We start from the raw sequence: 12,628 nt of genomic DNA on the forward strand, positions 1-12,628 counted from the left end.
TAGGTTTAACTGGTTTATTGTATCATTTGAAGTTTGTGTTTCCTTGCTAATTTTCTGTTTAGTTGATCTATCCATAGGTGTGAGTGGGGTATTCAAGTGTCCCACTATTGTTGTGTTACTGTTAATTTCCCCTTTCATATTTGTTAGCATTTGCCTTACATATTATAGTGCTCCAATGTTGGGTGCATATATATTTATAATTGTTATATCTTCTTCTTGGATTGATCCTTTGATCATTATGTAGTGTCCTTCTTTGTCTCTTTTCATGGCCTTTATTTCAAAATCTATTTTATCTGATATGAGTATTGCTACTTCTGCTTTCTTTTGGTCTCCATTTGTGTGAAATATCTTTTTCCAGCCCTTCACTTTCAGTCTGTATGTGTCCCTTGGTTTGAGGTGGGTCTTTTGTAGACAGCATATATAGGGGTCTTATTTTTGTATCCATTCAGCCAGTCTTTGTCTTTTAGTTGGCATTCAATACATTTACATTTAAGGTAATTTTTGATAAGAATGATCCCATTGCCATTTACTTTGTTGTTTTGGGTTCGAGTTTATAAACCTTTTCTGTGTTTCCTGTCTAGAGAAGATCCTTTAGCAATTGTTGAAGAGCTGGTTTGGTGCTGAATTCTCTCAGCTTTTGTTTGTCTGTAAAGCTTTTGATTTCTCCTTCATATTTGAATGAGATCCTTGCTGGGTACAGTAATCTGGGCTGTAGGTTTTTCTCTTTGATCACTTTAAGTATGTCCTGCCATTCCCTTTTGGCCTGTAGAGTTGCTATTGAAAGATCAGCTGTTATCCTTATGGGAATCCTCTTGTATGTTATTTGTTTTTCCCTTGCTGCTTTTAATATTTGTTCTTTGTGTTTGATCTTCGTTAACTTGATTAATACGTGTCTTGGGGTGTTTCACCTTGGGTTTATCCTGTTTGGGACTCTCTGGGTTTCTTGGACTTGGGTGGCTATCTCCTTTCTCATTTTAGGGAAGTTTTCAACTATTATCTCCTCAAGTATTTTCTCATGCCCTTTCTTTTTGTGTTCTTCTTCTGGGACTCCTATGATTCGAATGTTTGGGTGTTCGAATGTTTTAACATTGTCCCAGAAGTCTCTGAGGTTGTCCTCATTTCATTTAATCCTTTTTTTCTTTTTTCCTCTCTGTTTCATTTATTTCCACCGTTCTATCTTCCACCTCACTTATCCTATCTTCTGCCTCAGTTATTCTACTGTTGGTTTCCTCCAGAGTGTTTTTGATCTCAGTTATTGCATTTTTCATTATTGAATGACTTTTTTTATTTATTCTAGGTCCCTGTTAAACATTTCTTGCATCTTCTCTTGTCAACATTTCTTGTCTCCGGACTATTTATCTGTAACTCCATTTTGTTTTCAAGATTTTGAGTCATTTTTACTATCATTATTCTGAATTCTTTTTCAGGTAGACTCCTTATCTCCTCTTTTGTTTGATTTGGTGGGCGTTTATCATGTTCCTTTACCTGCTGAATATTTCTTTGCCTTTTCATCTTGTTTAGATTACTGTGTTTGGGGTGGCCTTTCTGTATGCTGGATGTTTGTGATTCCTCTTTATTGTGGAGGTTCCTCCCTATGGGTGGGTTGGATGAGTGTCTTGTCAAGGTTTCCTGGTTAGGGAAGCTTGCATTGGTGTTCTGGTGGGTGGACCTGGATCTCTTCTCTATGAAGTGCAATGACGTGTCCAGTAATGAGTTTTGAGGTATCTGTGGGTTTAGTGTGACTTTTGGCTGCCTGTATTTTAATGCTCAGGATTATGTTCCTGCATTGTTGGAGAATTAGCTTGGTATGTCTTGCTCTGAAACTTGTTGGCTCTTAGGTGGAGCTTGGTTTCAGTGTAGGTATGGAGGCTTTTGGATGAGCTCTTGTTGATTAATGTTCCCTGGAGTCAGGAGTTTTCTGGTGTTCTCAAGTTTTGGATTTAAGCCTCTCATCTCTGGCTTTCAGTCTTATTCTTACAGCAGCCTCAACACTTCTCCATCCATACAGCACCAATGATAAAACATCTAGGTTGATGGTGAAAAGATTCTCCACAGTGAGGGACACCCAAAGAGGTTCACAGAGTTACGTGGAGAAGAGAAGAGGGAGGAGGGAGATGGAGGTGACCAGGAGGAGAAGAGGGGGAGTCAAAAGCAGAGAGAGAAATCTAGCCCATAATCAATTTCCTATGTGCTCTCCACAGTCTGGAACACTCAGAGAGGTTCACGAAGTTACATAGAGAAAAGAAGAGGGAGGAAGGAGATAGAGGGGGAGTCTTTTGGAGAGAGACAAATCTAGCCAGTGTTTACCTAAGTAAACACTTAGGTAACTAAGTGTTCTCCACAGCTCAGAACACTGAAAGAGATTCACAGAGTTAGGTAGAGAAGAGAAGGGGGAGGGAGGAGATAGAGGTGACCTGGGGGAGAAAAAGGAAAGTCAAAAGGGGAGAGAGCAATCAAGCCAGTAACCACACTCTTAATTAAAAATGGGTACTGAAGATTGGATTCTATTGATAATGAATACCAAAAAGCAAAGATTAAAAATCTAGAGTAGAGGTTAGATTCTCAAAAATACAATATTAAAAAAACAAAGCAAAATCATAAAAATTATAAAATATATATATATGAAATTTGCTTTAAAATAGGGTCTTTTTTTGGCAAGGTAATAGGTTATAAAAATGAAAATTAAATGAGTAATAAAGAACTTAAAAATAAAAAAAATTAAATTAAAAATGATAATAGTAAAATATATCTAGGTATTTCTCTGGAGCTGTTGAGGACAGTGTGGGGTCAGTTCAGTTTCAGATAGTTCCTTGTTCCAGCTTATACTTCTCAAGATCTATAGGCCCCTTCCTAGGTAGTCAGTGCTAACTACAGGGTTTTAACCTGTTGCACCTGTCACTTGCAGAGCAGTCCCCTCTTCTTTGTTTATTTTGGCTTCTGCTGTTTGCAGGTCTCTTCAGTGTCTAATTTCCACCCTGACACAAGGGGGTGAAGGTGGTCACTTATTTAGGCTCACTTGTTCAGCTGTGCTGTCGGCCGGCGGCTGGGGGGGCGGGGGCAGTGGGGGAGGAACATTTCAAACAAATGTCACTGGCATGTGTGGGGAGTGCTTGCAGTGTCTGGGCCACACTGGGTGTGCCCTCACTCACGTGTGTGCTTTCCCAGTCTGCACTGCTCAGTCTCCAGGTTGCTGTGCAGAGGAACTCCCTAAAGCAGGCCCTGAGTTGTATGTACTCCCCAGGTCTAAACTGCTCAGGTTCGGGTTCTCCGGTACTCCACAAAGGCACAGACTCGGTTGGGTCTGTGTTTTGTGCCTTTCCGAGGTCCGAGGAGCTCAGGCGACCAGGTGCTTGGCGAGTGCATTCTCCCAGGTGTGTGGTGCGTCTTACCACCTCCCCGGTCCCAGCCACTCAGTTTCCTGGGTGCAAAGCGAGAGCATCATCTCAGGTGTGCCATGTGTCTCCTCTGGGGAGCTGATCTCTGACTGCGACCTTCCTGGCACATGTCAACCATCCAGGATCCCAGGAAGACCTGGTCAGCAACTGGCGACTTGCTCGCAGTTTGGTAGAGGATGCCATCTCTGGGGCCAAGTTTGTCAGTTTGTTCCTCGCCTTCCAGCTCTGGCTGCCGCCCGCTTGCCTCTCTGCCTCTGACAGGGGGAGGGGCCGGTCCACAGCTGGCTAGCTCTCCTCTAGTATTCACTCAGTCTTTGTTCTGTGAGCAAGCCTGGCAGTGCCTTCAGTTCAGTTCAGTTCAGTTCAGTTCAGTCGCTCAGTCGTGTCCGACTCTTTGTGACCCCGTGAATTGCAGCATGCCAGGCCTCCCTGTCCATCACCAACAGTGCCTTAGAGCTTTTCTCAGGAAAGCTCTCTCTCTCTCTTTTTTTTCTCTCTCTCTGGCTATCCCACAGTTTGGGTTGCTATCTCACGTTAGCTCTCTCAGATTGTCCTTAGGGCATTCAGGCCCAGTCCCTAAGCATGCAGCCCGTGCCTCCCTATTCAGCCCCTGCTTGCTGCTGGAAGATGTGAGCAATGTCTGGGCTACTTCTCCACTGGGAGTTGCAGTTAGGTGTGTAATCTGTGGGTTTTTTTGTTTTTTTCTCCCAGTTATGTTGCCCTCGGAGATTCCAAATCTCAGAGGGTTTGAGATTCCAAACCCTCCTGCCTGTGAGAGGGTTTCCTGGTATTTGGAAACTTCTCATCTTTCACGACTCCCTCCCCAAGATGGGTCTCTGTCCCTGACTCTTTTGTCTCTCTTTTTATCTTGTATATTTTGTCCTACCTCCTTTTGAAGAGAATGGGCTGCATTTCTGGGTGCCTGGTGTCCTCTGCCAGTGTTCAGAAGTTGTTTTGTGGAATTTGCTCAGCATTCAATTGATCTTTTGATGAATTTGTGGGGAAGAAAGTGATCTCCTTGTCCTATTCCTCCACCATCTTAGGACCACCACCCGCTCCCCTCACCCCCCAACCCAGTCTCTGCTTTTAAATATGCTGCTTAGGTTTTTCATAGCTTTTCTTCTAAGGAGCAAGCATCTTTTAATTTCAAAAAATCTTCTTTTCTCAGGAGAGAGTATAATATCCTCGGTTCTGTCTTGCTGCAGCAAAAATGTGAAACGATGGACCAGTGTTACAGTTCGGTTACAGCTCAGTTTTATTAAGCAAAGGATAGTACACCTTTGAGGTGTGAGGGCAGGCCAACCCCAAAGGAGAGGCCTTAATCCTTCTAGGCGTCCTCCTTTTATGCATTGGTCTCCTCCCCCCTGAGCCTGCCCTATGCAAATTGGGCTATTTTCACTTGAAGTTCTCACTCTGGTCCAGGGCTTTTCTTCTGTTCCATTTTGACGACCTTTTCCCTTTCTTTGTCTTTCAGCCATCACCATTTTGGATTCCCTTTTTCTTATTCTAACTACCTAACATTTCTTCCACAAGAGATGGGAGGTTGAATTCTTTGGGAGTAAGGCTGTTGAAGTATCTCTGGCTACTTCCTGATGAGCTGGGATGGCAAGGGGCACTTAGCCTTCTCCTCTTGCTAGTCTCAAGCCTCAGAGTCCTTATAGTGGTGTCCGTCTAAGGTTGAGTGATATTTTCTGTAGTTGGGTGTAGTTTTGTATATCCTTGTTCAAAATGGCAACTGTTTGTGATGCCATGGACTGCAGCATACCAGGTCTCCCTGTCATCACCAACTCCCGGAGTTTACTCAAACTCATGTCCAACGTCTATTGAGTTGGTGATGCCATCCGACCATCTCATCCTCTGTCGTCCCCTTCTCCTCCTGCCCTCAATCTTTCCAAGCATCATGGTCTTTTCAAATAAATCAGCTCTTCACATCAGGTGGCCAAAGTATTGGAGTTTCAGCTTCAACATCAGTCCTTCCAGTGAACACCCAGGACTGATCTCCTTTAGGATGGACTGGTTGGATCTCCTTGCAGTCCAAGGGACTCACAAGAGTCTTCTCCAACACCACAGTTCAAAAGCATCAATTCTTCGGCATTCTGCTTTCTTTATAGTCCAGCTCTCACATCCATACCTGACTACTGAAAAAACCATAGACTTAACTAGACATACCTTTGATGACAAAGGTGATGTCTCTGCTTTTTAATATGCTGTCTAGGTTGGTCATAACTTTTCTTCCAAGGAGTAAGCATCTTTTAATTTCATGGCTACAGTCACAATCTACAGTGATTCTGGATACCAAAAAACATGAAGTCTGTCACTGTTTCCATCGTTTCCTCATCTGTTTGCCATGAAGTGATGGAACCTGAGGCCATGATCTCAGTTTTTTGAATGTTGAATTTTAAACCAACATTTTCACTTCTCTTTCACTTTCATTAAGAGACTCTTTAGTTCTTCACTTTCTGCCACAAGGGTGATGTTATCTGCATATCTGAGGTTATTGAGCATATATAGTGGTGGCTCTTTAGAATCTTTTGGGTCCTGATTGACACCCCACAAGTGTATATTTTGTTGGAATTGCCCAATGGTCTTGGTATAAGACCAGAGGGTCTAAGCCTCTACATCTAGGAAGAGGTCACTGACATAAACAAAAGGCCTCCCATATAGTATCTCATAAGGACTAAGACCAACCTGTTCCTTAGGGGCAACACGGTGTGGAGGAGAGCTGTCGGTAAGGCCTCCTTCCAACCGAGGGAGGTCTCCTGGGTTATCTTTTTTATCATGGATTTTAAGAATTGGTTGGCTCGTTCTACTTTTCCTGAAGACTGAGGCCTCCAGGCACAATGGAGGTAATAAATAATGCTCAACTTATATGCAGAGTACATCATGAGAAATGCTGGGCTGGAAGGCACAAAAGCTGGAATCAAGATTGCCAGGAGAAATATCAATAACCTCAGATATGCAGATGATACCACCCTTATGGCAAAAAGTGAAGAGGAACTAAAAAGCCTCTTGATGAAAGTGAAAGAGGAGAGTGAAAAGGTTGGCTTAAAGCTCAGCATTCAGAAAACTAAGATCATGGCATCTGGTCCCATCACTTCTTGGTAAATAGATGGGGAAATAGTGGAAACAGTGTCAGACTTATTTTTTGGGGCTCCAAAATCACTGTAGGTGGTGATTGCAGCCATGAAATTAAAAGACGCTTATTCCTTGGAAGGAAAGTTATAGATAGCATAACCCACCTAGATAGTATATTGAAAAGCAGAGATATTACTTTGCCAAAAAAGGTCCGTCTAGTCAAGGCTATGATTTTTCCAGTGGTCATGTGTGGATGTGAGAGTTTGACTGTGAAGAAAGCTGAGCACCGAAGAATTGATGCTTTTGAACTGTGGTGTTGGAGAAGACTCTTGAGAGTCCCTTGGACTGCAAGGAGATCCAACCAGTCCATTCTAAAGGAGATCAGTCCTGGGTGTTCTTTGGAAGGACTGATGCTAAAGCTGAAACTCCAATAGTTTGGCCACCTCATGTGAAGAGTTGACTCATTGGAAGAGACCCTGATGCTGGGAGGGATTGAGGGCAGGAGGAAAAGGGGATGACCGAGGATGAGATGGTTGAATGGCATCACAGACTCAATGGACATGAGTTTGGGTGAACTCCGGGAGTTGGTGATGGACAGGGAGGCCTGACATGCTGTGATTCATGGGGTCACAAAGAGTCAAACATGACTGAGTGACTGAACTGAACTGAATGCTTTGGAGACCCCTTGGGTGACCTTAGAAGTAAATTGTGTCCTATTGCCACTTTGTAATGACCTGGGTACACCAAATCTTGGAATAACTTCATGGAGCAGTCTTTTTATTTTTCTTGTTCCTTTACCACCTGCTCAGCCTTCTCAGTCTGGGTGGGAAAGCATTCAATCCATCCTGTGAATGTATCTATCATGACTAATAGGTATTTATACTGTTGAGAAACTGGCATCTGGGTGAAGTCCATCTGCCAGTCCTTTCCTGGGTAGGTCCCATGCCATTGCACAGGCTGGGCCATCTGGGGTCTTCAAGCTCCTTGGGGGTTGTTTAATCGGCACGTGGGACAAGAGGAGACCACTTGCCTTATAGTCGTTTGGAGGCCTGTTCCTCTGAAAGACCTTTCTAGTAATATTTGGAGGGCCTTCTCCCCTAAATGAGTGATGACATGTAAGGAATTAAGCAACTTCCATTTATTAGGTTCCCAGGCAGAAAAGGAGTCCCTCCTTTTGGAACCACCCCATATGATCTTGAAAACCCTCATTACCTTTGAGAGTCTCACCTTCATCATATGAAGGTGTTTCTGCCAAATTAGTCTGTGGAACTAAGGTGACAACCCCTTTTAGGTCATTACTCTGTAATGCTGCTCTCTTAGCTGCCTGATTGGCTGCTTGGTTCCCTCATGCCACTTACATGCTCCCTTTCTGGTGTCCTTTACAATGGGAGACTGAAACCTCAGCGAGCAGATGGACTACCTCCAAGAACCTAAGGATTTGATCACCATACTTGATTGGGGACCCTTGGAATGGCCTCTTTCTTTCCAAATAGCAGCATGTGCATGTAGCGTCAGAAAGGCATACTTGGAGTCGGTGTAAATGGCTACTCTTTTTCCTTTTTCCAGCTATAAAGCTCGAGTCAGGACTATGAGCTCAGTTAATTGCGCTGAAGTACCAGTGGTCATGTATGGGTGTGAAAGTTGGACTGTGAAGAAAGTTGAGCACCGAAGAGTTGATGCTTTTGAACTGTGGTGTTGGAGAAGACTCTTGAGAGTCCCTTGGACTGCAAGCAGATCCAACCAGTCCATTCTAAATGAGATCAGCCCTGGGATTTCTTTGGAAGGAATGACGCTAAAGCTGAAGCCCCAGTACTTGGGCCATCTCACATAAAGAGATGACTCATTGGAAAAGACTCTGATGCTGGGAGGGATTGGGAGCAGGAGGAAAAAGGGATGACAGAGGATGAGATGGTTGGATGGCATCACCAACTCAATGGACGTGAGTCTGAGTGAACTCCAGGACATGGTAATGGACAGGGAGGCCTGGGTGTGCTGCAATTCATGGGGTCGCAAAAAGTTGGACAAGACTGAGTGACTGAACTGAACTGAACTGACCTGATGGAAAAGGTTTAGCTTCTAAGGTTTCAAAATTGGAGACTACTGCATATCTAGGTCTTGTTTTTCCATTCAAGGCAAAGCTGCTTTGTTCAGTGTACCAGATTTCATCAGGATTGGTCAGAGGATCTTCTGACAATCCCTCTTGGGGTTTTGTCCAGTGGTCCAAAGTTTCTAGGCAAGAATGAAAGGGGAGAGAGCCCTTGGGGGTAGGCAGGAGGGTAGTTGGGTTAAAAGCCTCACAAGGGGATATAGTCTGGCCTGGATTTTGCATCATCACTACTTGATATCTGAGGATCCTTTGATCAGACATCCATACGTGGCCTCTCCCATTCAGAAGCTGTTTCACTTGGTGGCTGGTAAAAATAGTTTGCCCCCAAGAGATTTTTAAAGCATCTTCTATCAGGACTGCAATAGCTATAAGATTTCAAAAGATCTCTTTCCAATAAGAGAGTAGGACACTCAGTGACCACCAGAAACTGGTGGGAAAATATTTGTCCATCCCAGCAACAAAGAAGTGCTCAGGTTTTGTAATAGTTTTTCCCGTAACACCTGAAATGGTACAGGTTTTGGAGGAGAAGGCTCTGGAATAGACGGTCAGGACAGAGTAGGTAGCCCCTGTGTGAACCAAGAAATTCTCAAACCTACCTGCCACATCCAGCTGTACCCTTGGCTCAAACCCCATGATGGTTATCTGTGGCAGGCAGGCTGGCTGGCTGGAGTGGGCTCACAATTGAGCAACTGTGAGGAAATGCTTGGCACTTGACCTTGAGGCTCTTGGATCCCAAGGGTAGAGTGTTGACCAATGTTGATGGCATTTTTAGCCAGCCATTTTAGGGGGCTTGTTGCAGTTTGGGCACTTGTTTGCCCATTGTCCACTCTATCTACAGATTAGGCATTTGCCTCGTGCCTTGTCCTTCAAGGACTTGCTGTGTGCCATATGGCTTCCCTGGAAGGAGGCCAGCATCTGGGCATACCTTGTCTCTTTGCTTCTCTCCCTTTCCTGGGCCTTGGTCTCCCTCTCCTGTTCTCTGTTATAAAAGATATTTGTGACTATCTGGACAATCTCATCTAAAGAGGCAGCAGGTTCCTGATACTGTAGCTGTTGTAACTTTATCGTGATGTCTGATACACATTGGGAGAGGAATTTGTCCTTTAAAATCACCTGTCCCTTGTAAGAGTCTAAGTCCAAATTAGTAAACTTTTGGAAGGCCTCTTTTAGCCTTTCCAGAAAGGCAATGGGGTTCTCATTGCACTTCTGAGCTACTGCTGAGACTGGGCGCAGTCCCACCACTAATAGGCCCCCTCCTATTTCCATGGGTGGACCTCCTTAGGGATGAGTCGTTCTGAAACTTATCCTACCCGGTACTATTTTAATCTGAGAACCAGGCATCCTTGGGTCAGGCTGAAGATCCCCAGGGAGGCTGAGGCATGACAACCTCCTGGAGATCGAATCCCTGGGCAGGGCAAAGCATGTAGGCCTCCCGAGAATTGGGTCCCTGAGCAGGCTGAGGCATGTCAACCTCCTGAGACCCCTGGACTGGTGGATCCCAGAGCAGGTTGAGGCATGACAAACTTTCTAGGACCAGATCCGTTGGCAGGTCGAGGCAGGTCGACCTCCTTGGAACCCCATACTGGAGTTGGGCAACTCCAAGTTCTCCAGCAGGATTAAGGAGTTGTAATCTTAACTCATTGCTGGTCTGTTCCCCACAGATGGGAATAAATATAATGATTTAAAGCAATCCAAGCCTGTGCCCTGAGATTGGGAACCTGGTGAATCAGCCATAAACCTTATCCTCTTACTGTTCTGAGGAACACAAGTCACTGATTTCATCCCCTCAGTTCAGTTCAGTTCAGTCGCTCAGTCATGTCCGACTCTTTGCGACCCCATGAATCGTAGCAAGCCAGGCCTCCCTGTCCATCACCGTCTCCCAGAGTTCACTCAGACTCACATCCATCGAGTCCGTGATGCCATCCAGTCATCTCATCCTCGGTCGTCCCCTTCTCCTCCTGCCCCTAATCCCTCCCAGCATCAGGGTCTTTTCCAATGAGTCAACTCTTCACATGAGGTGGCCAAAGTACTGAGCTTCAGCTTTAGCATCATTCCTTCCAAAGAAATCCCAGGGTTGATCTCCTTCAGAATGGGCTGGTTGGATCTCCTTGCAGTCCAAGGGACTCTCAAGAGTCTTCTCCAACACCACAGTTTAAAAGCATCAATTCTTCAGTGCTCAGCTTTCTTCACAGTCCAATTCTCACATCCATACATGACCACTGGAAAAACTATAGCCTTGACTAGATGGACCTTTGTTGGCAAAGTAATGTCTCTGCTTTTGAATATACTATCTAGGTTGGTCATAACTTTTCTTCCAAGGAGTAAGCATCTTTTAATTTCATGGCTGCAGTCACCATCTGCAGTGATTTTGGAGTCCAAAAAAATAAACTCTGACACTGTTTCCACTGTTTCCCCATCTATTTCCCATGAATTGATGGGACTGGATGCCATGATCTTCATTTTCTGAATGTTGAGCTTTAAGCCAACTTTTTCACTCTCTTCTTTCACTTTCATCAAGAGGCTTTTTAGCTCCTCTTCACTTTCTGCCATAAGGGTGGTGTCATCTGCATATCTGAGGTGATTGATATTTCTCCCAGCAATCTTGATTCCAGCTTGTGTTTCTTCCAGTCCAGCGTTTCTCATGATGTACTCTGCATAGAAGTTAAATAAGCAGGGTGACAATATACAGCCTTGACATGCTCCTTTTCCTATTTGGAACCAGTCTGTTGTTCCATGTCCAGTTCTAACTGTTGCTTCCTGACCTGCATACAGATTTCTCAAGAGGCTGGTTAGGTGGTCTGGTATTCCCATCTCTTCCAGAATTTTCCACAGTTTATTGTGATCCACACAGTCAAAGGCTTTGAAATAGTCAATAAAGCAGCCCCTAGTCCTCCATAAAAGCAGTTTTAGGGTGTTTCCAGTGGTAACCATTTCATTGTCATAGACCCACTTTGGGTAATAACAGAAGTAATGACAAAAGAGTGGGTTTTCTGGGCCTGTTATTTTAATAATAAGATTATTTTAATAATCAGCAGGGTGGAATGATGTTGCCTACAAGGGGCATGGTCCTGGTTGCAGGAGTTAGTAAGTGGCTTAAGAACAAATCAATAAGAGGCAACAGACCAGATGTTCCACAAAAGTGGAGTGGAGATTTGATCCAGGGGTATGTTTGTAACTTTAGGAGAAGAGTGGTAAGGGTTTGGGCCCAAACAGCCTTCAGGGCTAACACCCAAAGTGGCAAACATTATCCCTGGAACCCCATTTGCTCTTGAAGGGATGCCACCAACAGGTGGACTTCTAGCAGGCATTGTGTACCTGTCACCTGCCCTAGTGAGTCCACTGAGAGGTGCTGTTAACACACATCTTGTAGGGAACATTGAAGATCAAGGCCCAAATCTCTAGAGGGATTGGATATTATACAGTATTTCCCTCCCAACCAGAAAAGCTATTTTCTGGTTGTCCCTTCAGAAGATTGTAGAGGCAACATTGTGAGCCCAGACGTTGCTCAGGAAAAGAGCATGAAACAGGAGGGAAGAGGGCAGGGCACAACTTTTGAAAGAATGACATAGCCCAGGAGCATAACATAAACCATTAAAATCAAATGGTTCCAAGATGACAGACAAGTCAAATTCAACTAAACTTTAATTCTCAATCTGCAAGCTAAGTGACACACCAAGGGGCACCATGACTGTTCTAAGGCACTATCAAAAGACCAAGGAGTGAGTGGTTCCCCAATTATTGGAATGATCCTCCAATTCATTAGTATACGAAATTACCCAGCTCACAAAAGCTAACCACACCATACTTCATGGCCACTGCATATACCCTCGGCAATGGCACAGACTCTGTGGAGTGTGCTTCTCTCTGAATCCAGACAAATCTACCTCTTATGTGCTGCTATGTCTCTCGCTGAATTTGTTTTGCAAGAAGACATTAAGAACCTGAGCTTCACTAGGTCCTGAAAGCAGGCACCATCGGTTTTGGCTGGGCTCAAGTCCCAGTTGGATACAACTGAGTGACTAAGCATAGTACAGAGCCCCTGCCACTTGGG

This window comes from Ovis canadensis, chromosome 2 (assembly GCF_042477335.2).
Source record: "Ovis canadensis isolate MfBH-ARS-UI-01 breed Bighorn chromosome 2, ARS-UI_OviCan_v2, whole genome shotgun sequence".
Taxonomy (NCBI): domain Eukaryota; kingdom Metazoa; phylum Chordata; class Mammalia; order Artiodactyla; family Bovidae; genus Ovis; species Ovis canadensis.